At 41.4% G+C, this 25,472-nt stretch overlaps 1 protein-coding gene and 1 pseudogene across 8 annotated transcripts in view; one reads left to right on the plus strand and one right to left on the minus strand.

The window, feature by feature from the left end:
* The window catches only part of LOC121509743 (dematin-like), a 69,207-nt gene that overhangs the window by 22,367 nt on the left and 21,368 nt on the right, over positions 1 to 25,472 (plus strand). For 5 of the 8 annotated variants that reach the window (XM_041787403.1, XM_041787397.1, XM_041787402.1 and 2 more), the window contains exon 2: positions 18,159 to 18,212. The gene's annotated coding sequence lies outside the window, so the exon portion shown is untranslated. Of the gene's footprint in view, positions 1 to 15,912; positions 15,935 to 18,158; positions 18,213 to 18,457; positions 18,503 to 25,472 lie in introns of those variants that run through there. The other 3 variants (XM_041787401.1, XM_041787400.1, XM_041787398.1) reach the window with 3 other exon arrangements.
* LOC121509512 lies at positions 763 to 19,588 on the minus strand (annotated as a pseudogene).

A 25,472-nucleotide genomic window follows, 5' to 3' on the forward strand; every position in this document is an offset into this window, starting at 1 on the left:
ACAGCGTGCACACCCCGGAACGCCAGCTAATCATTCTGCAGAGCACTTCGCTCCCTCTCTAGTCTATCAGAGCATTTCCGAAGCCGGCGCTCCGGACCGGCAGCGGCGCGTGCCTGGAGCGCCACTCCGCTCCGCTACGTTTCAGATATGCTGCAGGTATGTTTTCAGCGCCGGCCGCTGCCAAACCTCATAAATTCACTGTTGTTCAGAAAGCACCAACCATGGAAGTAACAAGTGTAGAACATCTGGTTCTTTCAAAATAAAACACAATGCACGGACTCCCGATCGTTAATCATCACCATATCAACATTACGTCTCATCCTGCAGCGAGAGCAAAGGGTCACCAAGAGGTCAGTGGGTCACAGAGCTACAACGGCGCCACTGACAAGGAAAAGTTAACTTTTGTGGATATTTAGCCAAAGAATTTTGCATAAAACAAGACAATCAATCAATCAAACTTTATTTATAAAGCACTTTTCATACATAACATGCAACTCAAAGTGCTTTACATAGACAAATAAAAATATTGCCTCAGACCCACCCACCGACCCCCACCTTTTGCTTAACATAGACAATTAAAGTCATTCCCTCGCACCCACACACCCGCAGCCACCCTGTCCCACTATCAACCACCCCACTGACAACAGTTAAATGTACACCCTCTCACACACACGCACGCACTGTTTCAGAAACATGCACACACAAGCACACACACACGCACACACTAAAATAGTGGACATTAGGCTGAGTAGAAGAGGCTGATTACAGATGAACCAGTTGAGAAAGCGCCATCAGAGGAGCCGTCTGCACCAGGAGCAGAGAGTCACCTACAGCTACAGGACACCGACGCAGGACCCAGAGGAGAGTTGAGGCAGAGACACCAAACCTCAACCCGGAACCCACGAGACACACCCCTGCAGCCACAGCCGACCACCGCTTCTGGTGCAGAGGGCTCCCCCCAGAGGAAACACTGGAGATCTTAAAATGATAAAGGGATAAAAATAATGAAAAACTAAAATATGAATAAAAGTTAAGAACTAAAATATAAAATAGTATAACTAAAAAATTAAGGTAGGAAAAGAATAAAATTAATAAATAAATACAAATTAAAGGCTTAAAATAAACACATATCATCAATATAAATAAAATAAATATTAATCAAAAGCTAAGCTAAAAAGGTGTGTCTTGAGCCTGCTCTTAAAAACATGAACGTTCTCTGCGGCCCTGAGGTCCTCTGGCAGGCTGTTCCATAGACAAGGGCTGTAGTACTGGAAAGACGCCTCACCGTGAGTGTGTGTCCTGACTTTGGGAATGTTGAGGAGCCCGCTGCCAGAGGAGTGCAGGGTCCGCGAGGGTTCATAAGGTAAAAGCAGTTCTGAAAGATAAGAAGGCCCAAGACCATTAAGACATTTAAAAACCAGTAAAAGAACTTTAAAATTGATCCTAAAACACACGGGGAGCCAATGCAGTGATTCTAAAATTGGTGTAATGTGGGCCTTCCCTCTGGTCTTAGTCAGGACACGTGCTGCAGGATTTTGGAGTAATTGTAGACCTGAAATATTCTTTTTGGGAAGACCAGAGAGCAGGGCATCACAGTAGTCTATACGACTGGTGATAAAAGCATGCATCAGCGTCTCCGTGTTGGCCCGAGAGAGAATGGGGCGGACTCTGGCAATGTTCTTTAGATGATGAAAACCTATTTTTGTTACGTTCTTAATGTGTGGAATAAAAGTCAGCTCAGAGTCAAAAATTACACCCAGGTTTTTCACTTGTGATGATGGATTAAAAGACAATGTTTGTAGTTTGGGTAAAAGCTTCTCTCTCTGGGCCTCAGGACCGATGACTAAAACCTCAGTTTTGTCCTGGTTAAGCAGGAGAAAGTTTCTGCCATCCAGGATTTGATATCTAAAATGCAGTTAAAAAGAGCATCCATTGGCCTGGTGTCATCAGGAGACATGGAGATGTAAAGCTGCGTATCATCAGCATAACTGTGGAAGTTGATTCTGTATCTCCTGATGACAACACGAAGAGGGAGCATGTACAGGTTAAAAAGCACAGGACCTAAAATCGAAACCTGGGGCACACCACATGTGATTTTATGGACTTTGGAGGATCATGTGTCTACACTTACCATTAATGTTCCGTCTGTGAGGTAGGAAGTAAACCATTTGTGTACAGTACCAGAGAGGCCGACCACATGTTTGAGTCTATTTAACAGAGTAGTGTGGTCTGCTGTATCGAAGGCAGCACTTAGATCCAGCAGAACCAACACCGTCACCTTTTGTGAATCATAATTTAATCTAAAATCATTTAAAATCTTTGTCAAGGCCGTCTCTGTACTGTGGTTTACCCTAAAACCAGACTGACATTCCTCATGAATATCATGTGTGTCTAAAAAATAATTGAGCTGAATAAAAACAAGTTTCTCTAAAATTTTACTTAAAAATGGTAAGTTAGACACTGGTCTGTAATTGTTAAAATCATTAAAATCTAAATTACTCTTCTTCAACAGGGGCCTCACCACTGCTTCTTTAAAGGCAGTGGGAAAGACCCCCGTCTGAAGTGAACAATTCATCATGTTTAAAAGCTCGTCTCTAAAAGATCCATAAAATGACTTAAAAAATGAGATTGGAATTGGATCTAAAAGACATGTGGTGGGCTTCACTGAGGAGAAAACTTCATCAAGCATCTCAGCATTAACCAGGACAAAACTGTCCAGTGTTTCCTCCGGTAAAGACAAACACTCAGATGTGTTAAAAGCAGACTGGATAAAATATCACATCTGATTGTGTCAATCTTTCCCCTGAAGTGGGCTGCAAACTCCTCACAGAGAGTGTTTGTAGGAGTTATCTGAAGTTTAATACAATCAGGGTTTAAAAGATGGTCAATGGTAGAAAAGAGAGCTTTTGGGTTATTTTTATGTTTTGTGATTATTTTAGCAAAGTATGAATTTCTTGCATTTCTAACTGCATAATTGTAGGCTTTTAGATGTTCAATGTATATTTGAAAGTTAACTGTAATTTAACTTTTCTTCCATTTTCTTTCTGCCGCTCTGCAGTTTCTTTTCAGTTTTTTGACTTCCTGATTTCTCCATGGGGCTATAGGCTTAGGGGGAGCCTTTTTCAATTTAAGTGGAGCAACTGAATTAAGTGCGTACTGAAGTCTACTGGTAAAATTATCAACGATAAAAATCACAGGGGGCAGGTAAAACAATTGGAGGATATTTTTCTAAAACTTGAATAAAATTTGCAGCTACTTCAGGGGTCAGATCCTCACAGTTCTCACAGAGGTCTCCCGCTGGATAAAAACGGTGATATCAAAAAGCACAAAGTAGTGGTCAGAGACAGCCAAGTCAACAGCAGAGGACACACTGGTGGACAGGCCATAGGTGATGACCAGGTCCAGAGTGTGTCCTCTGTTGTGAGTTGGCTGCATGATGTGCTGAGTAAAATCCATATAGTTAAGAATATTTAAAAATTCACTTGCAACAGGGTCTAAAATGTTATCTATGTGCAAGTTAAAATCACCAATTAAAATAATCATATTGTAAGAATTTTGTAAAATCGATAAAAACTCTGAAAATTGGGGGATAAAAAGACTGCACCTTTTTGGTGGTCTGTACATTGTCAAGCATAAAATTGTAGGGTTGCTAAAAACAATAGAATGGTATTCAAAACTTGTTGTTCAAATAATATAGGTTTGGTGGCCAGAGTGTTTTTTACTAATAGAAGCAGTGCCACCTCCCTTTTTACCACTCCTAGTTGAAAATGCAAAATTAAAATCAGGTGGGGAGGCCTCAGTGAGAACAACTGGTGCATCTGCACCCAGCCATGTTTCAGTTAAAAATTAGCGATCAAGTCTGTGCTCTAAAATCAGGTCACTGACAATAAAAGACTTACTCAGCAGAGAGCAGACGTTTAAGAGGGCCATGTTTATGGTAAGTATTGTATACAACACTATACAATACAATAACTTCAAATTCAAACGTTCAAACGCCTCCTACACACAAGGCTGGTAATACACTGGATTTGATTCTAACTCGCAATTGCTCCACGGCTAATTTGAGTGTAACACCACTTCACCTCTCTGACCACTACTTCATTCAGTTCTCACTTGGCTTACCTGAACTTCAACAATCTACTACTCAATTAAGATCATACCGCAGAAACCTTCAGTCTCTTGACCCAACACAGCTGTCTGACGAGGTCTCAGCTGCACTAGCCTCATGTAACGAGTCCTTCACACTCACTGTTAACGAGGCCACAGACACATTCTGCTCCTCACTGACCTCCTCTCTGGACAAACTCTGCCCTCTGGTGTCTAAGCCTATTCGAAATACTCCACCTTGTCCCTGGCTCACTGAGGTCATCAGAACCCAAAGGGCAGGGCTCAGAGCGGCAGAGAGAAAATGGCGTAAATCCAAACAAACCACTGACTTGAGTGCCTATCAGCAAAAACTGTCCTGTTTTACCTCTGCTCTAAAATCTGCTAAGAAGGCGTTCTATCAATCAAAGATCTGTGCTGCCACTGATGTATGCAAACTCTTCTCTGCTTTTAACTCGCTCCTCTCTCCTTCAAACCCACAACCCTCCAGTATGTTGACTCCAGACATGTTCGCCTCCTACTTCACTGACAAGGTTTCTACCATCAGCAACCAATTCTCTGAGCCTGTCCAACTCAGTTTTCTGCCACCAGCTAGTGATGCATCACTTAGCTCATTCTCTCCACTAAGTGAGAGCGAGGTCACCAGGCTTCTGCTTGACTCTAAGCCCACAACCTGTCCCCTCGATCCGATACCATCACATCTCTTGCAGGCGATTGAGCCCACAATCAGCCCTGCTGTGAGTTGTATCATTAACTCCTCTCTGTCCACAGGTGTTTTCCCAGCTGCTTTCAAGCAAGCGCGGGTTACACCACTGCTCAAAAAACCCACTCTCAACCCAGCCCTGGTTGAAAATTACAGGCCGGTCTCACTTCTCCCATTCCTATCAAAAATACTGGAGCGCACAGTCTTCAACCAGCTCTCAGAACACTTGCAGAACAATGATCTACTTGATCAGAATCAGTCTGGCTTTAGGCGGGCCACTCTACTGAAACTGCACTTTTGTCGGTAACAGAATCACTTGCTTGGCCAGAGCAGCTGGTCAGTCCTCAGTTCTCTTACTGCTGGATCTGTCTGCTGCCTTTGACACAGTAAACCACCAAATCCTCCTCTCCACACTCTCTTCACTTGGTATCTCAGGATCTGCCCTACAGTGGTTTAAGTCCTACCTCACAGGGAGATCTTTTAGAGTATCATGGAAGGGAGGAGTGTCTAAACTGCATGGCTTATCAACAGGGGTGCCTCAAGGGTCTGTGCTTGGTCCCCTACTTTTCTCAATATACACCACCTCACTTGGTGCAATCATCCGCTCCCATGGCTTTTCTTATCACTGCTATGCAGACGACACACAGCTATTCCTGTCCTTTCCACCAGATGACACAACTGTCTCAGCTCGGATCTCATCCTGCCTTGCTGATATTTCTAAATGGATGAGGGAACGTCACCTTCAGCTCAACCTGCCCAAAACGGAGCTCATTATCATCCCAGCCAGTCCCACTATGGAACCGCAGATCAGTATCCAGCTTGGATCAAATAATCTCTTGCCCACTAAGTCAGCCCGGAATCTGGGTGTCATGATTGATGACCAGCTAACCTTCAAGGTCCATGTGGCCTCGATTGCTCAGTCCTGCCGTTTCGCCCTCTACAACATCAAGAGGATCAGACCCTACTTGACAGAGCATGCTACACAACTCCTGGTACAGGCTCTTATAATATCACGTATTAACTACTGTAACTCATTAATGGAAGTCCTACCTGCATCAACAGTTATACATCTGAAGTAGATCCAGAACAGCGGCACGTCTGGTCTTCAACCAACCCAAGAGAGCTCATGTCACGCCTCTTTTAATCTCTCTACACTGGCTTCCAGTTGCAGCTCGCATTAAATTCAAAACTCTAATCATTGCTTACAAAGCAGTAACTAAAACTGCTCCTGTTTACCTGGAGTCCCTCATCCAGGTCTACACCCCTTCTCGCCCACTACGCTCAGCCAGCGAAAGGCGCCTGGTACTTCCAGCACATCATGCTCCTAAGTCACTAGCTCGACTCTTCTCCTCTGTTGTCCCTAAATGGTGGAATGAATTACCCAACTCCATTCGATCTACAGACTCCCTGTCTACTTTCAAGAGAAGGCTAAAGACCCAGCTCTTCAGAGAACACTTTGCACTTAGCTAGGCAATTCTCTACTGTTGTCCCCAGTAGTAGATCGAGTCTCAGCCAGACTATTCTCCACTGCTGCCCCCAGTGGTTGAATGAGTTTCCCAACTATAGTTAGCTCGCACTGTCCTGCACCACTTCTGGGATTTCTTTGCCCAGCTCTTTGGGAATGATCCAGCACTTGGTACTTGGTAAATAGTTGTTGTGAAGTCTAATGAATGGCGATTAGTGATCCCACATTTTCCTTGATTCATTGTTGCTGTCTAATAACAAAAAAAAAAACAAAAAAAAACAAAAAAACAAAAAAAAACAAAAAAAAACAAAAACTACATAAACAACGTATATTTTAGGTACTCTGCCTTAAACTCTACACGGCAGCACTTGCGTCCAATTGGACCTGAAGCACTTGATGGCACTTACTGATGTTGTTTCTTCTTGTCTAGATCATTGCTTGTGTTGTTCTTGCTCTCAAATGTACGTCGCTTTGGAGAAAAGCGTCTGCTAAATGACATTGTAACATTGTAACTTTATTTATCCCTGCAGGGAAATTGAATTGTCTGGAGTCTCTCTCATCCAAAACCACATCTCAAAACCACAGATCCTTTAAGCAAACATTAACCTTTTAACTTCCTAAAGTACTCACTCAATGGCGGAAGCAATAATATCGTGGACTTACACCCGAAAAGATGATAAATTAACCCCAAAAGGTAAAATAGCCCGCTGCTGACGTACTATTCCTGTGTGAACTCGTAGTTCTCCCATGATCACTTCCTGCTGATCCGGTCTGCGCTCGCTTCCAATGGGCAAGGTCCCTCACCTATAGGTCAGAGCAAACCCGCGGTGCTTCGGTGCATGGTGCACTCGTTCTATGTGGAAATTGTGGGTTAGCTTTATGTGGTCTTTTACTTCATGGCTGGGTTGCTGTTGTTCCTAAACACTAGGGGTGTCAATGACTAAGGTTTTTCAAAGTCAAATCTGATTCGTCAGATGTTGCCTTTAGTTGACTAATAGTCAAAAAGCGTTTCCACTAGACTTTTTTGTCCCCGGTCAAAATGGCCTACAGTCCTCAAAAATTCCGGCCATTTAGAACAACTACCGGACATTTGCTTTAACATTATTTTACTGCATTAACAGCAGCAAAATGCATAAATCTCTCTTATTCTTTGTGTTAGTGGTTTTAAGTATCAAAATGAAAGCTGCGCTTTTCCTTACACACGCAGTCAGTTACACAATATACGCCCACGTTAAACACATAAACATCAACAGTTAGCTTCAAATTAGCACCGTTAGCCTGTTAGCACATCGGCTACTACGATAAGTTAGCAGCTTACAACAGCCTGTGTTGACTGTGGAATATCCAGCAGAGATGAAATTTCACCAACCATCTTATAAAAAAGGTGCATCCATCACAGTACCACGCTTGAAGTCACTGAGCTCTTTAGAACGACCTGTTTAGGATCACACATGTTTGTAAATGGAGACTGCATGGCTAGGAGATGATTTTATACACTTGTGGTAACCGGTCTGATTATAACACCTGAGTTTAGTAATTAACAGGTGTAGCCAAATACTTTTGTCCATAAAGTGATCCCATCTGGCCTGGGGATGCTGAGGGATCCTCCAGGAGGGTCTGGAGAACATCTCTGGGGAGAGGGATGTGTTAGTTTAACCTCATTTGCCTGCCATCAGTGGGAGAGCATGGATAGATGCATGAAACTGATGTGTAATAGCAGTAAATTTGCAATTGATTTGCAAAGCTGCCCCGAATACGTAACAGAGTTAATGCTTAAATTGTTCATGCTGTTGGAGCTTTGCATTGTGAGAAACACTACAGGAGGGAAACTGGTCTGATGCATGCTGTAATTTTATCCAGAATCAGTCCATCTGATTTTTTTTTTCTTACTGTGGCATTTTAGTCAAATCAGTAGCTGGTGTAGTGTTCACTTTTGAACACAGCCATGATCTGAGTGATTTTTTCTCCTCTGACTGATAATTGAGACATTCCTCTGTGTGTTATAAATCATGATGTAAGGTCTGCACGTTCTCAGGACCTCAGTGTGTTTTCAGTGAGTCGATGCAGTGACCGATACTAACGACCTCCTCAGAGATATTAACACGATAATTTACGTCCTTAACACAAAGAGAGGAAGAAGAAAACAGACGCCCACAGGAGCAGACCACCAGTCACTAAACAAAACGTCCCTCTGCTGGTGTTAGAGGTGGAAGATAACTCACCAAGCACTGTAGGAGGGTAGGCTTCTGTTTCAATCATGCTCCATTTGGAAAAAAAAAGCTCTAGATGAGATATATATATTCAAAAGAGAGTAATGAAAACTTTCTGTCTGAATTTTTCTTCTACTGAAACTAAATTAACCAGCTGTGCTGCTTTGGATTAAAGCTGAAAAATGCATTGTCAACTTACTTTAATGTAAGAAAAGTTAGATTAAGCCAACACCACACAGTCTATCTTATAGTGTTCACAATGAAATTACACTACATTATATTTAGACTGCATTACATAAATACTGTATGTCAACAACAAGGCCACAGTAGGGAACATCTCCACTATGTCTGCCACCACAAGCCTGATTACCTCAGCTTTTGAGGTTACCTGTTGATGTTGTTAAAATGGAGTTTTGTCTGCTTGGAAGCATCATGCAGTTATCTTAAACCTCACTCTGGCTCCGGTGGTCTTCAGCTTCTAGCTTTGTGTTAGACTGCTGCCTTTGCAGATGTATGGAAATAAAGGAAGGAAAGGCTCCAACTCATGACTTTGTAAAGGTTTGATGTGGAGTTCACAGCAGCGGAGAGCTACCTGGACCAGGTCTGCCCACATAATTAGCAGGGCCCCTGAAAAAGCCAGAAAATGGGCCCCTGATAAACCCCGAGAATGGGACCCTGATATCCCCAGAGAATGGACCCCTGATAAACCCAGAGAATAGACCCCTGATAAACCCAGAGGATGGCCCCTGATAAACCCAGAGAATGGGCCCCTGATAACCCCAGAGAATGGACCCTGATAAACCTAGAGAATGGGACCCTGATAAACCCAGAGAATGGGACCCTGATAAACCCAGAGAATGGGCCCCTGATAACCCCAGAGAATGGACCCTGATAAACCTAGAGAATGGGACCCTGATAAACCCAGAGAATGGGCCCCTGATAACCCCAGAGAATGGACCCTGATAAACCTAGAGAATGGGACCCTGATAAACCCAGAGAATGGGACCCTGATAAACCCAGAGAATGGACCCCTGATAAACCCAGAGAATGGGACCTTGATAAACCCAGAGAATGGACCCTGATAAACCCAGAGAATGGGTCCCAATAAACCCAGAGAATGGGCCCTGATAAACGCAGAGAATGGGCCCTGATAAACCCAGAGAATGGACCCTGATAAACCCAGAGAATGGGCCCTGATAAACCCAGAGAATGGACCCTGATAAACCCAGAGAATGGGCCCTGATAAACACAGAGAATGGGCCCTGATAAACCCAGAGAATAGACCCCTGATAAACCCAGAGGATGGCCCCTGATAAACCCAGAGAATGGGTCCCAATAAACCCAGAGAATGGGCCCTGATAAACGCAGAGAATGGGCCCTGATAAACCCAGAGAATGGACCCTGATAAACCCAGAGAATGGACTCTGATAAACCCAGGGAATGGACCCCTGATAAATATATATTGTTATCCCTTTAAGCCATTTTGGCTGCTTTTTGTTCTTATTTGCCACTAATTAAACACTTTTAACCTGTTTTTGCTGTTTTTAGACCATTTTCGCCACGTATTTGTCGCTGCTTTTTGTACATATTTGGCACTCTTAACCTATTTTTTCCACTTTTTTGCCACTTAAACTAATTTTGCTGTTTTTGCCCTTATTCGCCACTTCTTTGTCACTTTAAACCAAATTTTGCTGCTAACTCGTCACCACTTTTGGCATTTTTAACCTATATGCTGCTATTTATTTTTGCCACTTTTTTACCACCTTTAAGCAATTTTTGCCACTTTTGCCCATTTTTCCAGTGTTAAGTTACTTATTGTTTTAATATAAAAAACAATAAGTGACTTAAAAAACATAAATAGCGCAATAAAAAACTGGTTATGGAAACATCTGAATTTTGAAAAAACCTTTCAAATATCGCAAGAAAGTTTTTACGCTCTCATGAGGAGGTTTTTCAGACGCTTCAATTCAGAAGTGTATCGCAAAAAATGTAATGGAAACGCTTTTTCCGCATTTACAAGTCACAGGACGTGACGAACGGTGTCACGTGACCAGTCATTCCGAGACAACATGGCACAGTACGTGTGGATAGAGGAGGAGAAGAGACCTTTCTTAACATCACACTTATACCCTTATACGTGGCTTTTGCCATACATACGGACTTTGCGTCTGAACTATCATCCGTTGCCTCCATCTTTTGTTCAGAATTATCAAGGCAACTGCTGTAGATTTAACCCACACGTATCAACACCCAACAGGTTTTGAGCGTCCAGCTTCCCTGCAGCAGATTCAGGCAAGATGAGAGTTTACGAGAATTGCAAGGCTCATGCCCAAAACTCCCTTCAATGGAAACACATTCAAAGTACAATTGTACTTAGTCGAAATTTAAGAAATATCACTTTTACTTAGCGATAAAAACTGTAATGGAAATCCAGCTATTTTCTCTTTTTACAAATATTGATTGTTTTCCATTAAAGTTGTCTCAGATTCTCCTACTTTATTTTCTGGCATCCTGATGGTTGTACACATCATGGCTTAGCCCTGAAGTCTGACATTATGATCGATGCGTTGTCTCCTCCAGTTGCAGCAATGTGAACTAGATTTCAGACCGTTGCAGAGCGGCCTGTCACAAGCATGCTTTGTAGAGTTTAAACAGGCTTGTCATCATCCTGCCGACAACGCCAACATGTAGAAGCAAAAATTACAGAGAGATGCGTGTTCTTCAGCTAAGCTCAGGGTTTGACTGGATCATTTGGGAGGTTGATGAAGCCTCCAGACAAACTGAGCGAGCAACCTTTCCTCTCAGTATTAATCCTCTGACAGGCATCCATGGATACAGTGTTAGTATGGATAATCCTGATCTAGAGGATCTTGGCAGACATCGACATGTCTAGAGAAGCCTTAACACATACTGCTGTCTTTTAAAGGGAACATCTCTCTATTTTTAACCAATACAAAACTCAAATGTAAAGTCATGTAACATAAAACATCCTAATAATTCCCACAGTTTAACTTGTCTTGTCTTATAAATAGTTTTAACAGTCTTTTTTAGGATGATTTATAAATGCTGTTTTTCATTTGTTTTAACTAGCACTGGTGTCGTGGTTCTCGTACAGGCCTGATTAAAGACCAAAAAGTAAGATCACCTGTAGATGTAGGACGTGACTGAAATGTATATTTTAATCAGAAAAACGTAATTGGCTGTATTATTTTGTTATCATGTTTAATTTTAGTTATCAGAATTCTCAGATCAGTCCCAAAAGATTATTTCTGTGAGTTTATTCCAGCACAGTTAGAAAAATCTCACAACCTGTGGTCGTTTTCCCTCCTGCCTCCATTTTGTTGATATATTTTTCTCCTCCCTCTATAAAACAGAAAACGGTTTGTGTTCTCAGAGAGGAGTGAGACTCACACTTTTACCTCCCACACAAACCAGCAGCAGCTGAAGCACTTTCACTCTGAGCCGCTGCTGCAAGGAACTCTGGGAGATGTAGGAGATCACTAAGAGCTGAAGATGAGGATTTAAAAGTAAACAGCTACGTGTGAGGAAAGTTAGTTTGATTTACTCTCCGGGGTGTGGCAGGTGGGTGGAGTTTACCTGACCCCCTCCGGCCAGTGTGGTCTGACGCTGGGAGGTCTATTTTAGTGCAGCATCTCTCTTTGTCCCTCCCACATTCCTGCCAGCTGATTGGCCGGCTGGGTGTGGTAACCTAGCAACCTTCAGATATCTCCCAGCATTCCTCTGAGTTATCTCCCGTCCCAGCAGAGTCACAGTTCTGCTGAACGAGAGCATGAACAAACACCATCTCAGCAATCTGTGTGACAACAGAAACACATGATCAGACAAACTGAGAGAGATGTTTGTTCAAATCAGAGCAAAGAGAGTTTAGGTCCAGCAGAAGAGAAGAGAACCATCTACATCAGCAGCTTAGCTTTTATCTGTCTATTTCAACATGTGAGCACTGATTTAATAAAGATCTTCAGATTTGAACCTATCAACAGGTCTCTTTACAGTTTTTTTGTAGTTGATATTCGAAATTGTGGATTTTATTTTGAAGGGAAAACAGGAAGCAACGTAAAGACCAGATTATGCTGGTTCAGCAGAAGTAGTTTATTAACTAAAATAGAAACAAAACAGAGGTGAGGTAGCTGATAGGGCCTTATGGAGTTTATAATCAGTGTAAGGGTGGTTCGCAGTCACATGATCTCCATGAATCTCTAAAGTCTGGTGGGGGGCAGGAATTAAAGAGTGCCGTTTCAGAATGAATGGAGGAAAGTTAGTCTGTTAACCCTTAGGGGTGATTTCATCAGCCGCCATTTTTGTCACGTGACAGCATGAAAACAAACCACATTTTGCAGTGCAGTCACTTAGAGTGGAAAGTTTGATTTTTAATCTTTCTTTTCATTTTTGTTTGTTGGGCTTGTCAGAGCTTATTATTTGTCCAGATGGTCTCTAAGTGTGTCCTGTCAAAATGGTTGATTGAGAGTGAGCAGCCTGGGTAATGGCACCAGCTGGATGTTAAATACTTTTACAGCACCACATCTTCATGTCATCCAGGATTTCCCTCATGGGGTCTGTTTGAACAGTCCAAAAACTTACCTCCTAAGTCCTTTCCTATCAACTTTCCCTTAACCGCGGTAAATAATGTACAGGGTCAAGGAAAGGTGGGAGTAAGGGGAGAGGAAAGGAGAACTGCTGGGAGTAGGAAATCTGACCGCAGATCCCTAGGCGGATGTTAAGGACGTGACGTGTGTTATTTGTGTAAAAACTACAGTTTAACGTTGATGGACTACAAAATTTGCATTTTTCAGTCGGTGCTTTCTCTGTGTAACCTTGCAAAGCAGATGGATACGCCCGTTTTCTCATTTCTCACTGGTGAATCCATCTTGCAAAGCTCCCATCTGAACCGTTTGGGCCCGGTTAGAAAGTGACAGGACCAATCAGCGGCGAGGGGCAGTACTTTCAGGCGCAGCAGAGTCCTGACGTAAACAAGCAGCAACAAGAGCTGGTGCAGTTATGGAGGAAGAGCTTAGCATGGATGCTGCTAAAGCGCCAGTTTTATCAGAACTTGACAACATTTCTTTGTTAAAAGAAGAACAAAGAACAGCAGTGAGTTGTTTTCTTTTCAAAACGACAAAAGTCGAGTACTGACATGTCTATAGTCGCCATGTTTCGCGTTATACCTCAGTAGCTGTGCACGCGCAGCTCCATAGCAGCTACGTCACATGTTTTGTTGCTCTGATTGGCCCGTAAAGATGTGACGGACAGAACATTCATCCAATCACACTGAGTTTTTTTCAAAGCCTCTGCCTTTTCTCAAACGTTTCCTATTGAAGCTTTCTCAGATGGGTTAGGGTCAAACACATCCATCTGGCATGTCAAGTTATTCTCCGTGTTGATAAGTGCAGCGAATGAAACTTGAAAATCTTGGTGATACAGTTCAGTTCATTAAGATTTTTATATCCTTAAATCTCTTCAGGACAAGGAACTGTGACTATAAACATCTAGAACAGCAGAAACATTTCTTTTAAAGATCCTGTAAAGATAAGACCAAAGTTTTTGTCCCAACACTCTAGAAATGTTGAAATATGGTTGCTGTAAACATGTGAAAACACTGAGATCTACATCTGACTGAATTCTTAGACTGCAAAAAATGTTTTTCTCATCTTTCCTGGCTGGGTTTCTTGTGGGCGGGGTCAATATGTGGATTCATGATGTCATGAGCCCACATAACGCCCCCCAACACTATCTCAGTCAAGTCTGTTGTTAGCTGATGTCACTGCCTTTATTGAAAGTTAACAGTCAGTTAAATGCTGTTTTTCTGTTCATTGAGTGGTAAATTTACCAAATCTATCAGCCACAGTGGTCTATGGATCATTTAAAGCATCATAACACAGATCTGAGCCAGAAAAAGGACTTTGTCTCTTCTCTGGCACAGAGTCAGGCAGCTGATCTGATCGTAGTTTAACATTTAGATTTCTCCTGAGTGGGCGTGGCTTCAGCTCATTCAACAGACACGCCCACACCCTCCTGGAGCAGATTTTACTGCCTCATTTTTCATGATTTTGAAGCTTAATTTTATAAACTTAGAGATGTTTTAGTTGGCTGAAATTTTAAACTGGGAGTTCATGACACAGTGGCCTATCAAACAACAAACCAGATTTATTTTCACTTTACAGGGTGTTTAATCTGAACTGAATCAGTGAACAGTATTAGATAGTTTTGTTTTCTTCCCTACCGATCCTTTCTGTCTTTAATTCTGTTAATTATATCAGTCTACTCTGGTTCTGTCTTCTTTCAGCTCGTTATGTTAGTTCTATAAACCGTGTCTTTTATTCATAATTATGATGAGAAATATAATCACACGATGACAATATGCCAACTTTATCGCTTGAAATGGTTGTGATTTATAAACTTTCATCACACTTTGATTTTTCAAAATAGCAAAACAAATGCAGCTTGAAATACTGACTGATTTACATGTTAGATAAATGTGGAAAAGAAATAATTTTCTTATGTGGAATGATAGTTTTCATGTTTGTATTCCTCTGTTCCTCTATTTCCTGACTTTTATCATTAAAATTATAAGTTTGACTGTGAATTTTATTGTTCAAATTAGTACTAGTAATGTCACGTTCATATTGATTGTTTGTTTTTAAGTATGGTCAACAGGTGTGTCACGTTAAATGAAGCTGACACAAAGAATTGTGGGTCATCTTCTTATCTCTCCTTTCGTTAAGGATGCTCCAGTGTTTCCTAGGCCAGCAATGAAGCTCCTTTCCTTATCAGTGAGAGAATTCAAACAGTCTTTATCATGGCCGACACTACAAAAACATCCGGGACGTTTCACTCAGTTAGGAAACTTCTGAGCAAAAAGGACTCTACCCATATTCTTATGATTGTTTTTTTAATTTTTTCTTCAACCGTAACTAGTGAAGAATTTTGATTGTCCTTCTGAAGTCACGTTTGATCACAAACATCTCTGTGAGCTCTTGTGTGGGGTATCTTCAGTCTAAGATTATTACTACATATAGCAGGTCACGGTCCGACCACGCTGTCTGAGCTCAGAGCGCTGTAGGATTTAAAAAACTGTCCTTATGTCTGTAGTCTCAAACGTTTTCAATATCGTTTAAGATTTGAAATCGTGGGAGTACAGACGTACGGACAGATATGAAAATCGGCTCATGTGTGACGTCTCAGATACATTTGCAGGGTTTATGAGTAGCATTACTGATCCAGACAGACCAGCTGTCGCTCTCCATCCTTAAACGGGAGCTTCTTGGTGTGCAGTCTTTTTTACACCACATTCCAAACTATTATGCAAATTGGATTTTGGTGTCATAAACATTAAAGTTTTTTGTTTTTCAGTGAAACTTGTGGATGGTGTTGTGTCTCAGGGCTCTTTGGATCACTGAAATCAATCTCAGACACCTGTGATCATTAGTTTGCCAGGTGAGCCCAATTAAAGGAAAACTTCTTAAGAAGGACGTTCCACATTATTAAGCAGGCCACAGGTTTCAGCAATATGGGAAAGAAAAAGGAGCTCTGGTGCTGAAAAGCCTCCAATAGTGTAATGCTTTGGACAAGGAATAAAAACATGAGATATTTCAGGAAAACTTAAGTGTGATCATTGTACTGTGAAGAAATTTGTGTCTGATTGAGAGCACAGATGGGTTTGTGCAGATAAAGGCATAATGAGGAAGGTTTCTGACGGATAAATTCATCAGATTAAGAGAGCAGATGCTAAAATGCCATTACAAAGCAGCAAACAGGTATTTGAAGCTGCTGGTGCCTCTGGAGTCCCACCAACCTCAAGGTGTAGGATCCTCCAGAGGCTTGCAGTCGTGTATATACCTACTATTCAGCCCCCCTAACCAATGCTCACAAGCAGAAATGGTTGCAGTGGGCCCAGAAACACATGAAGACTCATTTTGAAACAGTCTTGTTGGCTGATGAGTGCCGTGCAACCCTGGATGGTCCAGATGGAGGAGTAGTGGATGGTTGGTGGATGGCCACCATGTCCCAACAAGGCTCATGTTCTGGGCCGGATTCATGAGGAGAGAGCTGATAGGACCCTTTAGGGTCCCTGAAGGTGTGAAAATGATCTCAGCAAAGTATCTAGAGTTTCTGACTGACCACTTTCTCCCATAGTACAAAAAGAAGAACAGTGCCTTCTGTAGCAAAATTTTCTTCAAGCATGACAATGCTCCATCTCATGCTGCAAAGAATCCCTCTGTGTCATTGGCTGCTATGGGCATAAAAGGAGAGAAACTCATGGTGTGGCCCCCATCCTCCCCTGACCTCAACCCTACTGAGAACCTTTGGAGCATCCTCAAGCTAAAGATCTATGAGGGTGGGAGGCAGTTCACATCAAAACAGCAGCTCTGGGAGGATATTCTGACATCCTGCAAAAAAATTCAAGCAGAAACTCTCCAAAAACTCACAAGTGCAAGAATAGTGAAGGTGATATCAAAGAAGGGCTCCTATGATAACATGGAACTTGTCCTGTTAAGATGTTTTTGATTGAAATATCTTTGATTTCAGTAAATATGACCTCCTAATGCTGCAAATTCAACAAATGACCATTTTCAGTTCTTTACAACCTAAAAATGTTCCGAAACTCTGTTGTGCTTAATAATGTGGAACAGTACATTTTGAATTTTTTTATAAAAAAAAAAAAATTGTAATAATTTAAGAAAATCATAGAAAAATATAATTTGCTTATTAATTAGGAACGGTGCATGCTCCTTTATAAATGATTGGTTTGGATCCAGAACCCACTAAGAGACATGTATGTATTATTTTCTATTTTGAGTTGTTTGACCCTTGAGAATTACCGTAGCTGAAAAAAGGACATCAACAAATTCTTCTTACCAAACTGTTTATTTATAAAATCCCCGCAGAGCCTTTTGGGTTATGTAATAGAGCTTTTTACAACCCAAATGGAGTCTTACATTTGTTATAATAAAAGTTATCTAATTTAACTGAATCGATTGACTTAAACATGTTCTAGTGTGGATCGTATCTCGATCATTACTAGGCGTTGCTGCAGGCTGATTATAGCCCATTCTGGTTGTATAACCATCCCCCTTAAAGTTAAACACCAGATAACTGGTGATAAGAACGCTGGCTCTCATGGCGGACGGTTTCAGATCATTGTCCTGGTTGCTGGGAACATTTCCCCCATGAGAGACGCTGTTGGCAGAGCAGTCCTGGCTCCAACAGAAGGTTTTAGTTTGATGTTTCTACATGAGATCATTCCTCTGATGTTTGTGTTTCCTGTTTTAATTGATAAGTATTGATTTGGTCGATTTCATCCATTTACCAGCTGATTAATGAAGTGTTCAGTCATTCAGTCTGTTAAATCAAAAAGATAAAATCAGCCAAATGTTTTTTTTATTTTCAGTGAGATGGAGCAGATTTCATCTCCAGATCAAACTCTTGCCAGCATCGTTGCTTAGCAACAGCGTCGACTTCCTGGACACAAAATGTGAATCTGAAAATAGATTTAGACCCAGAGAAGAGAGAAGGCCTCTGTGTGCTGAAATATCCGCTGATTCTAACACAGCACGCCTGTTAATAAATGATCATTCTAATGTTGATTCTGCAGGTCATACTGTGTTTGTTTCTGACGTCTGAAATCCTTTTTTCTTTTTTTTTTTTTTTTTTTTTTCAGCAGACGGAAACCTGAGGGATCTGCACGTGAACTGGAAAAATCAGCACAAAAGATGTGAGTTCACTTTTACAGTGTTAAACTTTCCCTAACCCCAGAATCCACTTCACTAAATCTAAACTCTGATTTTTAGCTTTGAGTTAAACTATACAGAAGCTTTTTGGAATCACCAGAGGAAATAAAAAAATCTTCCTGTTTTTCTGAAATGGAGTTTTTCTGTTTTGGAAAAAATGTAGTCATGTCCTCAAATCAGTGCAGATTTCTACAGTGTTTGCTAATGCAGTATGCTTGTGGATCTACAGGTAACTCAGAAAGTATTCAGACCCTCTTCACTGTTTTCTGCTCTGGTATGTTGCAGCCTGATACTACAGTTGAGAAATATAAATGTATATTAATCTACACTCAGTACCCCATCATGACCAAGTGAAAACAGAAATTTATTTTTTGTAAATGAATTTAAAACAAAAACCCTGAAATATCACATTGACATGATTATTCAGAGCCTTTACTCAGTACTTAGTCTGAGCACGTTTGGCAGCCTTGAGTCTTTTTGAACATGACACTTAAAGCTTTGCACACCTGGAATGGGGAATTTTCTGCCATTCTTCTTTGCAGATCCTCACAAGCTCAGGTTGGATGTGGACCATCAGTGGACAGACATTTTCAGCTCTCTTCTCAGAGATGTTTGATGGGGTAAAGTCAAGACTCTGGCTGGGCCACTCTTGTGTTGTCCTGCTGTGGTCTTAGGGTCACTGTCATGTTGGAAGGTGAACCTTCGGCCCAGTCTGAGGCCCTGAGCTCTGTGGAACAGGTTTTCAATGAGTATATCTCTGTACTTTGCTCCATACAGTTTTTTCTCCACCCTTATTAGTCCCCCAGCTCCTGCTACTGAGAAACACCCCCACAGCATGATGCTGCCACCACCATGCTTCCCAGTTGGGATGGTTTTGGTTCAGGTGATGAGCAGTTTCCTGGTTTTCTCCAGACAGAACATTTCAAATTGGGACCAAACAGTTCAATCTTGTTTTCATCAGGTCAGAGAATCCCTCAGGTGTTATTTTCATGTGTTTTACACTGAGGAGAGTGTTCTGTCTGACCACTCTGCCATAAAGCCCGGATCAGTGGAGGGCTGCAGTGATGGTTGTCCATCTGGAGCTTTGTCCCATCACCACACAGGATCTCTGGAGCTCAATCAGAGTGATCAGGTTCTTGGTCTCCTCTCTTACTGAGGACCCTTTTCCCTTGTTTCTCAGTTTTCTCAGGCGACCAGCTTTTTGAAGAGTCCCGGTTGTGTCAGACTTCTTCCATGTGAGAATTCTGGTGGCCGCTGTGCTCCTGGGAGCCTTCAGAGCAGCAGAAATGTTTCTGAAGCCTTCCCTAGATCTGTGCCTGTCATCAATCCAGTCTGAGCTTGGCAGCTCCTTTGACCTCATGGCTTGGTTTGTGTTCTGATATGCATCGTGTGCCTTTCTAAATCATGCCCAATCGTTTACTTTAGCACAGGTGCACTCTAATCACGGTGTAGAAACATCTCAGCAAAGATCAAGATCAACAGGAGGACCCTGAGCTAAATTTAAAGGTCACATATTATACAAACTATTTTAAGGCTATTTTCAGCTTTTTTAAGGCTTCTTTCAGCTATTTTTTTTGAGCTATTGAATGCTATTTTTATGCTATTTTCAGCTATTTTTGTGCTTTTGGCTATTTTCTTCAGTTCTTCCATAATTCAGCTCTCTCCCACGCAATTTCAGCTGAAAATACAATTTGGATCTAGTTTGTAATAAATTTGTAAAAAAAATTCTAAAGTTATGTTTTCACTTTGTCATGATGGGGTAGTGAGTGTAGTTTAAACGACTGTGGCATCAGGCTGTGACATAGAAACATTTTTAAAAAAGTAAAGGGGCTCTGAATACTTCCTGAATATTTTTTTTGTTTACTTGTTGTAAAATTCCAGATCCTGAAAACCTCTCAACTAAAGGTGTTTTTCTCCCAGCTTTAAGTTTTTTTTAACTCGGCCTTGAACCTTTAAAGTAAAATACACTCACACTTTAACCCACACCAGCCAGGAGGAGGGTAAACATCCTTTTAAACATCTTTGTAGAGTAAAAGATCAAACACAATGCTCAGTAAGGGTGAGTTAGTTTTCTACATCGCTGAAGCAGAGCAGTAACGTCGCCTGTGGACAAACTGCTGCAGAGAGGAGAGCTGAAACCTGATCCTTTCAGTCATATAGATCCAATTATTGATCAGAGGAAGGCGTTAGTTTGAAAATGATCTCTCCCTAGAGACAGACACACCTCCCTCTCTCTACGATCTCTGTGTGTCCAAAGGGAGCTTTATTACAGACATTGGAGAGAAGTGAAGAGTTTCTATTGATGAAATATTAAAAGGAATTCAAGCAGAAACACAAAGAGGACACATGCTTTTCATGTGGAACACCAAAGTTATATTAAAACTTAAAAGACTGTTGATACTGAACGGCATCCTGAAATGCAAACAGGACTCTCCTTTCTGTTTCTCAGTCTGAATGTGCACTAAAATAAAGTCAGAGATGTAACATCCTCGTAGCCTACACCAGGTGTCATATAGAATATCTGGAGAAGGACCGGCTTTTTCCTAATCAAGCACTTTGACGGGCCGAACTCTCAACTAAACCAAATATATTTTAAAAAGGGTCTGGTTAACATATTTTTTGTTAAATATTTTTTATTTTCTTTTGAATGCATGTCATTTTTGAATCTCTAACAGTGAGATCAGTCCCTACATTGCAGCCAACCACAAGGGGGCGATAGAGATATTTTAGTTGAATATTTCTTTGGCTGTCATGTTGTCTGTCTCTGGGTTTGATGCTTATATGCTGTGTAGTGGTAGGTGAAAAAAACCCAAGCAGGAAAATTGCACCTCCAAAACACCTGTTTTCACAGAAAAATGCATTTTTTTTATCAAGAAAGGATGGACTGATGAATGAGTGTTTAAATGCATTTTATGTGCAAATAACGATCAACAGGGGGATTTCTGAAAAATGGATGAAACAAAGCCAATCCTGGATAAATTGTTTCAGTCTCAGTTGTTTTGGAGTTGCTTTAATAGCGATACCCGAATCCCGATATTTGAATTTGATAATGTTCTGGGGGCCAGATGGGAAGACTTGGGGGACCTGATGTGGCCCCCAGGCCTCCAGTTGATTACCACTGCCCTACACAGTGTTTGTTTGAAGTTAAATCTAGTTGGTTTTACATTAAATGAAAGCATCAGCTTCAGACTTGAGCTGTGGATAAGAGCGACCCATCAGGGTGCTTTACCCAAACGATGATGGCCCCGCCCCTTTGTGGGTGAAAATGTTCCGTCTACATCAGTGTTACTCAATCCTGCTCAAGCAAGGAGCCAAAATATTGAAACATACCTTCGCAAGAGCCACAATCTAAGTGGTTAAAACTGGCAAAAAGGGTTAAAGTAGGCATAAAATCGCAAAAAACTGGGTGAAAAGACACATAAATGGGGAGGAAAAAGTGGCAAAAAAGGTAGGTAATGGCAAAAAAAGAAAAAAAACGTATTAGAACTGTCAAAAAAGATACAGGTGGCAAAAATGGTCAAAAAGCAACAAAATATGGCAAAAAATGAGTGAAAAGTGACAAAGGCAGGCAAAAAGGTAGGAAAAATGGGCAACAATGAGGGAAAAAGTGGCAGTCAATGGCAAACGACAGCTTAAATGTGTGAAAAGTGGCAAATAATGGCAAACAATGGGGAAAAAGTTGCAAATAGCAAAAAGCAGGATCAAAGAGGCTAAAACTGGTGAAAAGGGGCAAAAACGAGCAGAAAGTGGCAACAAGAAGTGGAAAAAGTGGGCTTACAGCTGTAAAAATGGATTATAAGTGGCAAAAAATGGAAAAAGGGGCAAAAATGGTTAAAAAAGGGCAAAACTAGAATTAAAATTTCAATAATTTGGCGAATAAAATGGAAAGAAAAAGTGGCAAAAAGGGGCAGAAAGTGGCAAAAAAGAAGTGAAAAGTGACTATAACAGGCAAAAAGGTAGAAAAAAGGGCAAAAAGAAGCAAGAGTGGGAAAAATGGGGGAAAGTGGCAATAAAAGGGGAAAACTAGCAAAAAGGAGGAAAAAAGAGACAAAACTTCGTGGAAGAGGGTATAAACAGGAAACAAATAGGCAAAAAGTGGCAAAAAGAAGTGGCAAAAGTGGGCTTAAAGCAGTAAAAATGGTTTTAAAGTGGCAAAAATGAAAATAGGGCAAAAGAATGCAGACAAGGGCAATAGAAACTACTAGATAAAAATTAAGGTTGACAGTTAAAGCCAACTGTACAAGCTCGAGAAACAAACTGATTAATGGATAACTTTTTAGTTAAAAGTTTCCCTTTTTAAAGGGTTTATGGGGGAATAATATTTTTAATTAAGACATGTAAGAGTCACAAGTCATCACATAAGAGCCACATGTAGCTCAAGAGCCACCCGTTGAGTAGCACTGGTCTACATGAACGGAAGTAAATGGGAATGGCACCTGGCAATTATGGCACCTGGCGATTATGGCACCTGGCGATTACGGCACCTGGCGATTATCCTCCAGAGATTTCAGTGAGTTGCTCCCTCATACAGAACACACGTGGAGAAGCTAGGCTAGGCTATGCAGCACCTCAGCGTATCTGATGAGCTGTTTGGGTCTACATACTTCGTTAGATATGCTGACTAATTATCAGCCATTAGAAGAATAAAGCCACAGTCATAAACATACTTGGATGACAAATTTCCATTCAGCTAGTCTGGTTGGTCTCTCCAGTTTATCTTCAGAAAGTTGAAGAAAATTGGTAAAACACCAGCGTTCAGTAAGGCAGGGAACTCTGATGGGGAGTGATGCAGGCTGCAGGCATCTGTGAGCAATGTGGCCTGAAGAAGTGATGTGAAGTCCCTCTTGTGACAGCAGTAGCTAGCTCTCATGGGTATCAGCTCAGAGTTTCCACATCTGCACCACCAGGTAACTCAGGATCTCTCCTGCCAACCAGTCTCCAGTGAAGTTTCTGAAGTTCCCCTGAGTACTCCTCTCAGATCCGCAGTAAGCGGCACGTCACCACCGCATGAGTCAAAACCACTCAGTTTACTTTAGTTTTAGCTTCTTGTTTCCTCTGAGGAAGCCTGCAGGCCCAAACAGCTGTTCAGATACTCTGAGGTAGAAGAGCACGTAGCCGGTAGCCACAGCTTGCTTTGCAAAATAGGGCCAAACACAGAGGGGGAAGAATAAAACACTTAAAAATGTTCAATTTAGCATAACACCGAACCAGCAGTCTTTTTGGCAAATTTCTACCTAAAACACTAAATTACACAGAGCAGCTGTATCTGTATAGCCTAGCTGCTCTGAGCTCTCCGTGCTTAAAGAGGCAACACTCTAAAATCACTGGATAATGTTACTATTGCCATGTACCTTAGATAACTCAACTACAGAAATACAAAAAGTTGAGTTTAATGGTTACTAGGAGCCTGAATCCAATGGCCAGTGAGTTGACAAATTGGACATCTTGTGATCTGAGATGCTGACATCACATATGAGCTGGACTTTTAAATGTCATTAATACATGAGTGAACGATTGGAGAATCTGTTAACAGACGGTTGGACTACAGCTTGGACCAAGTTGGTCCAACATCTGACCACTGAATTCCTCTCTAGAGCAGCCCAATGCCTCTGCTCTGCTTTTACTCTCCTTTCTCAGTTGAGGATTAAAAAAAACGTGGTAAATAATTATTATAAATTATTACAATGTACCTGTTTGAAGAACAAAATCTAATTCAATTGCATGACTATATCAGTTTTCCGTTCAGTGTCAGGGTTCTTTTCACCCATATAGAGGTATAATCTCTCTGGAGATGGTGGACTGCTCTCATTAGGACTGTAGGGTTGTACCAAAACCAGGATTTAAACATTTGTGCAAACCTTATAAGACAAAATGAGACTACAGCAACAAAAGCAGAGGCTTTAGGCAACCAGTCTTAGAAACTGCAGACAAACTCCTTCACACTGTCTGCTGTGCACAAGCCGAACTATATTTTTTTTAAAAGTCTGATACTTTTCAATACAACCAGTCATTGAAATTAAAGCGTCTGTATCGTTCAGTAAAGTCTTGCAGTGTTGAAAATGTTGACAGCCTCTCTGTGCATCCATGAGAGAGTGACCACAGCTCTCAGTCAGGGTCAAACAGTCAGACATAAAGTGACGTTTTAATTATTCAGAGACATCAGACACCGGCACGGATCGATACGAGAGAGAGAGGAGGGACATGGTCAGAGACGGTCTGACAGAGATCTGCAGAAAATCACAACTACTGCAGATAAAAATGTGACATCCATGTTTTCATGCTTTTCTGTGACTGACTCAAACACTGAAGCTGAAATGTTGCCTAATTATTTCCACTTAACTCCAACCCAGCAGGAAATGTTGAACGTTTATCTCGTCTACATCAGTCTGCTGTTGTGAGTTAATGATAAATGTAAGCCAAAAAATTAACTAGATAAACTGCTGTTACATTCTGCACTTTTTTCTAATTCTCCTGATGTGGATTTATTTCACATTCATCTGGGTCACACCCCATAGGCAGGGTTAGGAAAGGCCAGAACTAGGGATGCAAGATTTTGGAATTACCTGCATATAAATACCTTTTTTTAATTGTAAAGAGCAGCAGGTGTCTCTCAGAGTGGCTGAGTGAAGCCGAGCTGAGAGAGGAGCAGAAGGAGGATGGCGAGGATGGGCCCCGTTGAGTGTTTGGCCTGCTAAGAAACCTCCGATACCTGATGGCACAGTGAAATATTTTACCCATAATCATGGCCTATGTATGATGTTTACTGCTGATATATGCAGCTGGCTGTAAATACTGGCAGAAATGATCAGATCTGCTGATCACAGTATAATACTGATAATAACATGTATCCTTAGGCATAACCTTCTAGAAAAAACTTGCATTTAATTTTTGCTTCTGGGGCAAATTAACAGTCAGCAGGATTTCATAAAGCAAATGAAGCGAGAAGAATAGAGGGTCAAAGATTTATGTACCAGTTAAAACAAATCTTCCTGTTTTTCCCTCCCTCTAACCTTCAAAGTGAGACACCTGGGCAGGTGAATGTGACAAAGAGTTTTCAGTTCATAATCATAATGTCAGAATATTTGTGCAGGAGGCCTGTACTTTACTGATAACAAAGTCACAGACACTTACCTCCAATTTACACATACAACACCTGTGCCGTGATCCACCTGTGAAGCTCACCGCTGAGCAAATCCCTCCCTCTCTTGTCAATCAGACCAGTTCCACTTCCTGCGCTCCGGTCC

The sequence above is a fragment of the Cheilinus undulatus genome, linkage group 5 (genome assembly GCF_018320785.1).
Source record: "Cheilinus undulatus linkage group 5, ASM1832078v1, whole genome shotgun sequence".
In the NCBI taxonomy this organism is placed as follows: domain Eukaryota; kingdom Metazoa; phylum Chordata; class Actinopteri; order Labriformes; family Labridae; genus Cheilinus; species Cheilinus undulatus.